Here is an 8,827-nt window from a genome sequence, read left to right on the forward strand (position 1 = left end):
TTGAGTATCGTGAAATCCCGCGATACTCAAGATGGTGTCGCCGGAAGAACATGTCGCCGGCGTGGATGCCGTCGGGATCCAAAATGGCGTCGGCGAAATCTCGCGAGATTTCGCTGGCGCCATTTTGGATCCTGACGTCCTCCACGCCGGCGACATGTTCTTGCGGCGACGCCATCTTGACTATCGCAGGATTTCGCCGATCCAAAATGGCGTCGCCGCAAGAACATGTCGCCGGCGTGGAGGACGTCTAGATCCAGGATGGCGCCGGCGGAAGAAGATGTCGGGGATCGTGGATCAGCGGCGATGACAGCGTGAGCATGAGAGACGGAGTGAGAGAAAGGGTCGTATGTGGAATGAGTGGACGTGAGTGGAGATGGTGAAAGGTGAGAGGAGTGTGTGTGTTGAGGAGGAGTGGTGTGTTGAGGGTTAACATGGAAAGAGGTGTGCGGTGACGTCACCGGTTACAACTGGACGGAAGTTGTTACAACCGTAAGCTGCTTAGGGCATTTATTATTATAGATCTTACTATGTGATTTTTTTTAGTTTTAGATTCTGTCTATAACAGTTGAAGTGTACCTACGATAAAAATTACAGACCTCACCATTCTTTGTAGGTGGGAAAACTTGCAAAACTGGCTGTGTATCAAATACTTATTCTCCCCACTGTATATACTGTGTAATGGCTGTGTCTGACCGTATAGGGACATGGTCTGATCATACCACAGCTCCTCGGCCGGGGAGGGAGCAAAAGAGAGTATACAGACATTACATAAGGGAATCACAAATGAAGGGAAGGGAATCACAAATGATTCTTTCTTTGAGGTAAAAAATTACTTAAAACCAGGCAGGGAAATGTTTTGCCTAACAAAAACAATCTGCTACGATCCCATGCTGTAATGCCTGTATACTCTTTTGCCTCCTCCCCTGCCCAGGAGCTGTGGTATGATCAGACCATGTGCCTGTATGGTCAGACACAGCCATTACACAGTACACAGCAGGGGCACTGTAACAAACCTGCTGGCATCACTGAATGGCCTCCCATCCCCCACTTGCCTTACACACCAACTTACCCACTACTCCAGGCCATGCTGTGGGTTCTGTCTTCTGCCGGCTCCATGCTGTGTGACGCTTCCTGCCTGCTCTTTGCATGCTTTCTGGCTGTGTGCATAAGGGGGCGGCACCGGCACTCTCTGGTTCTTATGTGCACTTGCCTAATGTGCTTCCGGCCAATCACCAATAGGCCTCTAGTATTTAGGGCAGCTCCACCCAGTGGAAGCTGCCTGTGCAATGTCTTAACTCAGCTATAGTGTCTTGCTGCTGAGCTGCCAGGTCCTGTCTTGTGTTTCGCCTTCTATGGAGGCTTGATTCCTAGTCCTGTGTCTGTGCCTGTCTTGCCACCCTCCAGGAGGCAGAATATCCTGGTCTCTGTGTCCTTGTTCCTAGCCTTGCCTCATACTTGTCCTGTTCGCCCTCCAGGAGGCAGTATTTCCTGGTCCCTGTGCTTTTGTTCCTTGCCTTAGCTCGCACCGTTACCTTGTCTGAACTCTGTCCTACCTCTGTTTGTCAGTCTCCCTGCCTGTGGCTACTTTCCCTGCTGTCTATCCTTGTGTCCTCTTCATCTGCCTGTGCTCAGCACTCTTGCGTCTCTGCCTGCTCTGTACTCTTGTGGCTCTGCTTATGCTCCTCACTCTTGCGGCTCTTCCTGCTCCATACTCTTATGACTCTCCCTGTGCTCTGCACTCTTGCGGCTCTGCCTGCTCCGTACTCTTGTGACTCTGCCTGTGCTCTGCACTTTTAGGGCTCTGCCTGCTCCGTACTCTTGCGGCTCTGCAATCTTGCGGCTCTGCCTGCTCCATACTCTAGCAGCTCTGCCTGTGCTCCGCCTTCTTGTGGCTCTGCTGGTGCTCTGCACTCCTGCGTTTCTGCTTTGATCTGCTTTGTTCTGCTTCTGATGCTGCAGAACCTCTTGCTGCTAACTGCAGCTCCTCTCCGCAGCCTTGCGGTTCTTCTCGAGTGTGAACAGGTCCAAACCTGTTCCTTCATACCCATCTATATTTCCATCCTTCCCGTACCAGTACCTGCACCTCCTGTGTGAACAAGTCTCTACCTATTCCATATGCCACTCCTTCCTGCCCGAGTCCCTGTGCCTTCCCAGTCATCCGTGCCCGCCTGCCAGTGTCTCAGCCATGCCTGCCTGCCAGTGTCTCAGCTGTGACCTCCTGCCTGTGTCTCAGCTGTGCCTGCCGTGCTCTCCTGCCTGTCTGCTAGTCGTGCCTGTCGCCTGCACCTGTCCTAGCGTTCTGTTCCCCAGTGGGATCAGCAGCCACAGCCAGACACCACCCTGGAGTGGCACCTGGCAGCTACCTGCCGCACAAGCCTGACCTCACCATCAGAGGATCCAGAGAAGACCAAGGTAGCTGCATTAGTTATGCCCCTTCCAGGGTAGTGTGGTCTGTGGCAAAGTGGGTGGTCCACAACCCCCTGGCTCATGCCCACCAGTCAGGGCGTGAGCGTGACAGGCACATTTATAAGATTATCTCAGCACAGGAATATTTTATTTAAACACATCCAATTGTGAAAATTATTATTCCAAGAACTATTAATTAACCTCTTTCCAAGCTTAGATGTTTAGTTACATCTAAGGTTGTCTCCCCCTGTTTGCTGCGAGCTCTGGCGCTGAGCCAGCACATGTAAGCTAATTTCATCAGCTGACGTGCTCCTAACAGCATAGGGTGGAATGGCGATTCACCAACAGCTGTTAACTTGTTAAATGCCTGCTATGCTCGCACTGGAAGTGTGTCACTAATTCAACCCAACGGCGTCTGTGTCACATGACCGCAGGTAACCGATGGGTTGACAAGACAACCCGGGATCTGCAGGAGACCCCGGTGGTTGCCATTGCCGGATTGCTATGAGCGCCACCCAGCGGTCAGCACTCATAGCATGTGAGCATTTCTGCTACATAGAGCAGGGCTGAAGCACTGCTCTGTGTAGCACAAGCAATCGGATGATCGCAGCTTCTAGTCTCCCATGGAGACTATTGAAGCAAGTGCAAAGTAAAAAAAAATGTTTGTAAAAATATTTAAAAAATAAAATAAGGTAAATCAAAAAAGCAAAAAATAGAATGTCAGTAAGAAACAGTCTACTTACTGGTGGAGTGGGTAGACTCTGAGTTAGCAACATTTTGCAGGGTGAAAGCACGGTAGTGAAGGTGCTTGCTTGAAGAAGCACACATGAGGCAATCCAAAAAATAAGGAAAAAAGCAGCACACTCCGTTTACTGTATCATAAAAAACCTGTCCTTTATTTCAGAAAAGCATACATGGACAAGGTTTATGGGGGCAGGATAAGTGCAGGCATGCAGGCAAGAAACAGGACTACGGCTGTTTCGCGTTAAACACGCTTCCACGGGTCCAGATGTAACAATTGTCAGACTCCAAAATGTGTCAATTCTTACGAATTGATGCATGAATTGTTTTATCAAGTGGGGTGTGTTTGAAACAAAAATTAAAAAACTTCTCCTGTGCTGACAAAGGGGAATGTTATTTAAAACGGTTTGATTTTTTCTCTCAAAAGGTCAAGCTGTGTTTTATTTATGACTCGCATTTCAGCTTCATTTAATAGATTAGATGGATAACCCCTATCCAAAAAATGCTCCTTTAATTCCTCCATTTGCTGTTTAAAACAATTATCATCGTTATTAATTTCTATCTGAATTGCAATCAACGTATTTTGTTATATGTAAGAATGTTTGTCATTTTTTAATTGCACAGTTTTTTGTATTTTTTTATTTTGTTTGTATATTGATTATATGCAAATTTTTCACAATGAGGTGCATAAAAGGAAATGACATAGTAATTGTTACATCTGGACCCGTGGAAGCGTGTTTAAAGTGAAGCAGCCGTAGTCCTGTTTCTTGCCTGCATGCCTGCACTTATCCTGCCCTCACAAACCTTGTGCTGCTTTTTTTCCTTATTTTTTGGATTGCCTCAAAATAAAATAAGAATAATAATTTAAAAAAAAAACATATTTGGGGGGCGTGGCGATGTAGTGAGCCAGGAGGACACGCTGAGACGGAGCTCCTGCTATCATGTAATTATCCTGCCTATCCAGCAATCTCACCGGCACTTAGCTGCGGCCAACTTGCTCTCCTGGTTCCCGGGAGTCTTCTGGTGCCCGGGGAGACAGGATCGTCAGCCTCAGTGAGCTGAGCACTGGAAAAGCCGGCGGGGACGCAGGACCTGGGGGAGACGGCGGCCATCTTAATTGCGCTCTGACAGGAAGGAGGCACGGACTTACAGCTTCTAGCCCCGTGGAGCCGCTGGAGCGGCGTGTCTTTCTCCGGGAGGTACAGGAGAGGGAGATGCGGTGGGAGCTTTGGAGTGTGAGCCCCGCGCCCCCTCACTGGCGTCTTGATAACCCTCCCTGGTGTTTGTGCCGGGCGCTCCTGGGCCCCCCCTTGGGAGAGTGTTGCTGGACTCCCGTGTGCTGGCGGTGGTTGGAGGCTGGGACGGCGGGCCTGCAGGGACGACAGCCATCTTTGAAGCACACGCGCTGCTGGTGAGACGCGGTGCTGGTCCCCATTGCTGCAGCGCTGATGGACGGGTGAGCACATATCCTTCAAGGACTGTGGAGGGCAAGCGGTGAGTGCCCTAAAAGATTGGGCTCCGCTCTCCTCCTTTTCACTATATCGCTTAGCCTGTTGGTGCTATTACTTTAAGGGCCTGGGTCCCTTCCTGGCTGCTGTCTTGTGGGGCGCTGTGGTCTCCCCCCCCCGGGTTATAAGGGCCCTTCGTCTGCTGCTTGGAGCCGGACATTGTTTTCCTGCGTGGCCTTACAGGTCTGGGTTATCTTGGGGCTCTGCTGTCCCTATATGAGAGCCCTGCTATGCCTATAATAGAGGTCTCCAGTGTAATGTTCTTCATAACCAGTCATGCCATATTGCTGTTAAAATGAGCCGCTCTAAGGGAACGGGAGCCGCCAAAAGGCTGAAAGAATATGCTAGAATAGACCATTCTGACGTCGCAAAACCCCTTAAAACCAACCCTTCACAGGCTCAGCGTAAAAGCCACCCTTCTGGAGGTGAGGAGGAGAGTGAGCAAAAGGAGTTAACCCTCAAACAGGCGTCTGAACAACTGATGCAGGCCATCGCCTTGACCAGGACATCTCTAACTGGGAAGATCGAGGACGTCCACACTGAGGTGGGACGCCTCTGACAAGATATGCAAGCCATGAGGGGCCGCATTACGGAGGTGGAGAAACGGGTATCTCAGGTAGAAGACACCATCACACCTATGGAAGCCAAGTTAACGAAGGTGGCAGGCTCTATGAATGCATGGAGGCAGAAAGCGGACGACCTGGAGAACAGAATGCGTCGGAATAATATCCGAATTATTGGGCTCCCGGAACGTTCGGAGGGTCAACACCCGGAGCAGTTTCTGGAAGATTGGCTCAAAACTACTTTGGGAGACGAATTTTCTTCGACATTTGCGGTGGAGCGGGCCCACAGAGTCCCCACTAGGCCTCTTCCTCCTGGAGCCCCACCTAGACCTTTTCTGGCACGTCTCCTTAACTGCAGGGACAGGGATGTGGCTCTGCATTTGGCACGGCAGAAAAGCCCCATCAAGTTCAACAACGCCACGGTCTCGATTTTCCCAGACTTCTCCATGGAACTTCAGAAACAGCGGGCACAGCCTCCGGGCGAGGAATGTTATGTACTCAATGATTTATCCGGCCCGTCTTCGAGTGGTTTATGAGGGTTCCACTCAGTTTTTCACGGATCCGGCGGGGGCGGCTGAATGGCTGCGATCCCACGGGGGGTCTGCTGCAGAGGAATCCTAGTGTATATATTGCTGGTCAATATCTTTGCTTCAATGGCCTGATTGGAGCTCTATCCGCCGGCGTCCAATTACCAAACATACTGGACACTGTGCTCAGTGATGGTATCCCCTTGTTTGCTTCATGACGGGAGTGCAGGATGTTGCTCCCATACTGTTTGTTGTTTATTTACTTTGTTTTTTCTTTGTTGTGATTTTATATGTTTTTTAGGTAAGATTCGCAGCCAACGACACTTTTCATTTTTACGAGATGTCTCTAAATTTTACCTGGGTAATGATGTGCCACATATTCAGCGGAGTAACACATGGGGTCTGAGTTGATCTGTATGACATGGAATGTGAGGGGTATAAAAACCCCTCTGAAAAAGATTAAGTTTTTTTTCGCAGGTCAGACATTACCACCCTCACATTGTGGCCTTGGTGGAGACGCACCTGACCAGGGATACTGTTCGGTGTGTGCAGAAGCCTTGGGTACAATGGTCTGTTAATGCATTCCACACTAGCTACTCGAGAGGGGTTTCATTGTTGGTACATAGAGACGTTAGATGGGAGGCCATGGAGACTCGAAGGGATCCTGAGGGTCGTTTTGTTTTTGTGCATGCACTGATAAATGCCAGGGAATAGGTAATCCTATGTGTCTATAACCCCCCTCCGGCTAGTATGTCTCTTCTTCAGAGGGCAATGAGTTTTGCCCTGGAGTACCCAGATGCGGATGTTATCTGTATGGGGGATTTCAATATGGTTATGAACAACTGCCTTGATAAATTGAGAGTGGATAATGGAATGACTGGGGGGGCCTCTTCGCTGACTACAACTTCGCTGTCACTGTTTATGGGGGGAGGGCGGGTGGCTGGATCTGTGGAGGATGCGTCACCCTGAGTTAAGAGAATATACCTGTCACTCGTCCACTAAACGCTCTCTATCGCACATAGATTACATATTTTATTCCAGCGGTCTGGCGATGTGGGTGGATAACATAGAGCATGGTACTAGGGGGATCTCAGATCATAGCCCGGTCATCCTTAGGCTGAGTTCACACGTGGCGTTTTTTTCATGCATTCCTATGGGATTCCGCAATGCTGTGCTAATGCTGCGGTTTTTACCGCGGCGGAATCGCTTCACGGTAAAAACCGCAGCATGCTCATTAATTTGCGGAATCGCGGCGATCCCGCACCCATAGGAATGCATTGTTCCGCTTACTTCCCGCATGTGGCTGTGCACACCATGCGGAAAGTAAGCAGAACATTTGCGGATGGTACCCACGGTCCGGAGGAGAGGAGACTGTCCTCCGGGCTTTGGGTACCATATCCCTGTAAAAAATAGAATTTAAAAATAAAAAATATTGTTATTCTCACCCTCCGACGTCCCGCGCAGTCTTCCCGCCTCTCTCCACGCTCTCGTTCCCAGTAATCCTTTGCGAAAATGCCCGCGATGGCGTCTGTTCTCGCGGGATCGCGAAGTCTCGCGGTCATTCGCGCGACGTCATCGCGAATTACCGCGAGACATCGCGATCCCGCGAGAACGGACGTCATCGCGGGCATTTTCGCAAAGGATTACTGGGAACGGCTGCGCGGGACGTCGGAAGGTAAGAATAACACCATTTTTTATTTTTTTTACATTCTATCTTTTACTACTGACGCCGCATAGGCGGCCTCAGTAGTAAAAAGTTGGTCACACTCGTCAAACACTATGTTTGACGAGTGTGACCAACCTGTCAATCAGTTCTCCAAGCGATGCTACAGATCGCTTGGAAAACGCTAGCATTTTGCAAGCTAAATACGCTTGCAAAATGCTAGTTTTTCCGCGGGAAAATCGCGGGAATTTAAAATGCGATTTTCCCGCGGACTGGAATTCCGGAATTCTCGCGGTAATTTCCGCGAGAGTTCCGGTACGTGTGCACTTAGCCTAAAGCTTAAATATGGACAATTAGACAACGGGATAGTTTGGAAGTTGAATTCTTTCTGGTTGAAGTTAATAGTATCCCCCGATAGAACGATTAGTCAATTGCATTGTTTCATAGAGTCTCATCCGGAACCTCAAGATGTTAATTTATTTTGGGATGCCCTTAAGGCATACTTGAGAGGTTGCCTGTCCTCCACGATCTCTTACAGAGGGTAACCTCAAGGGAGGATGAGGAAATGGAGCGACGATTGAAAGACTCAGAGGCTACATATATATCTAATCAAACTAGTGGCAATAGGAGTGAGTGGTTGGCTGCCCAGAGGTTGTACGCCCAGCACACAGACACTAAATCTAAACGTAAACTATTTTTCACCCGTCAATCTTATTTTGAATTGGGAAACCAGGCAAGTAAGTTTTTGGCCTATTTGGTACGCCAGAATAATACCTCCAATACAATACTGCAAATTCGTAGGGCGGATGGTTTACTGGTGTCTTCGACAGAGGAGATACTTGGCTGTTTTTACGATTACTACAGATTACTATATGAATCTAAAAGTGACTTTGCTGATTTGGGGTGCCTGGACTACTTATCAGATGTGACATTCCCTACATTAGACCCTGAACAACGAGCCCTTATGGACGCTGCATTCACCATGGAAGAGATAGAAAATGCCATAATGGGCATGGCTTCTGGAAAGGCCCCTGGACCAGATGGGTTCCCCATTGAATTGTATAGGAAATACCGAGATATACTGGTGCCACTTCTGGTGAAGGTATTTCGAGGAATTTGGGAAGGGAAGTCTATGCCTGATTCTTTTTATGAGGCCAATATTATAATGCTTAGGAAGGAAGGAAAGGACCCCTTGGAATGTGGATCTTACCATCCTATTTCATTAGTGAATGTGGACTATAAAATCTTTGCTAAGATCCTAGCTACCAGGCTGAACTCAATTATATTGAACCTTGTACATCCTGATCAAATGGGTTTCATGCCTGGTAAGAGCACTTCCATTAATATCAGACGGGTTCAGTCAATAGTCCAATATAGCTCCCTAATAACCGACAACAAATGGGAATTGGCGTCGTTAGA

Source organism: Dendrobates tinctorius, unplaced genomic scaffold, assembly GCF_039654945.1.
Source record: "Dendrobates tinctorius isolate UK_male_01 unplaced genomic scaffold, ASM3965494v1 ptg000065l, whole genome shotgun sequence".
NCBI classification, from domain to species: Eukaryota; Metazoa; Chordata; class Amphibia; order Anura; family Dendrobatidae; genus Dendrobates; species Dendrobates tinctorius.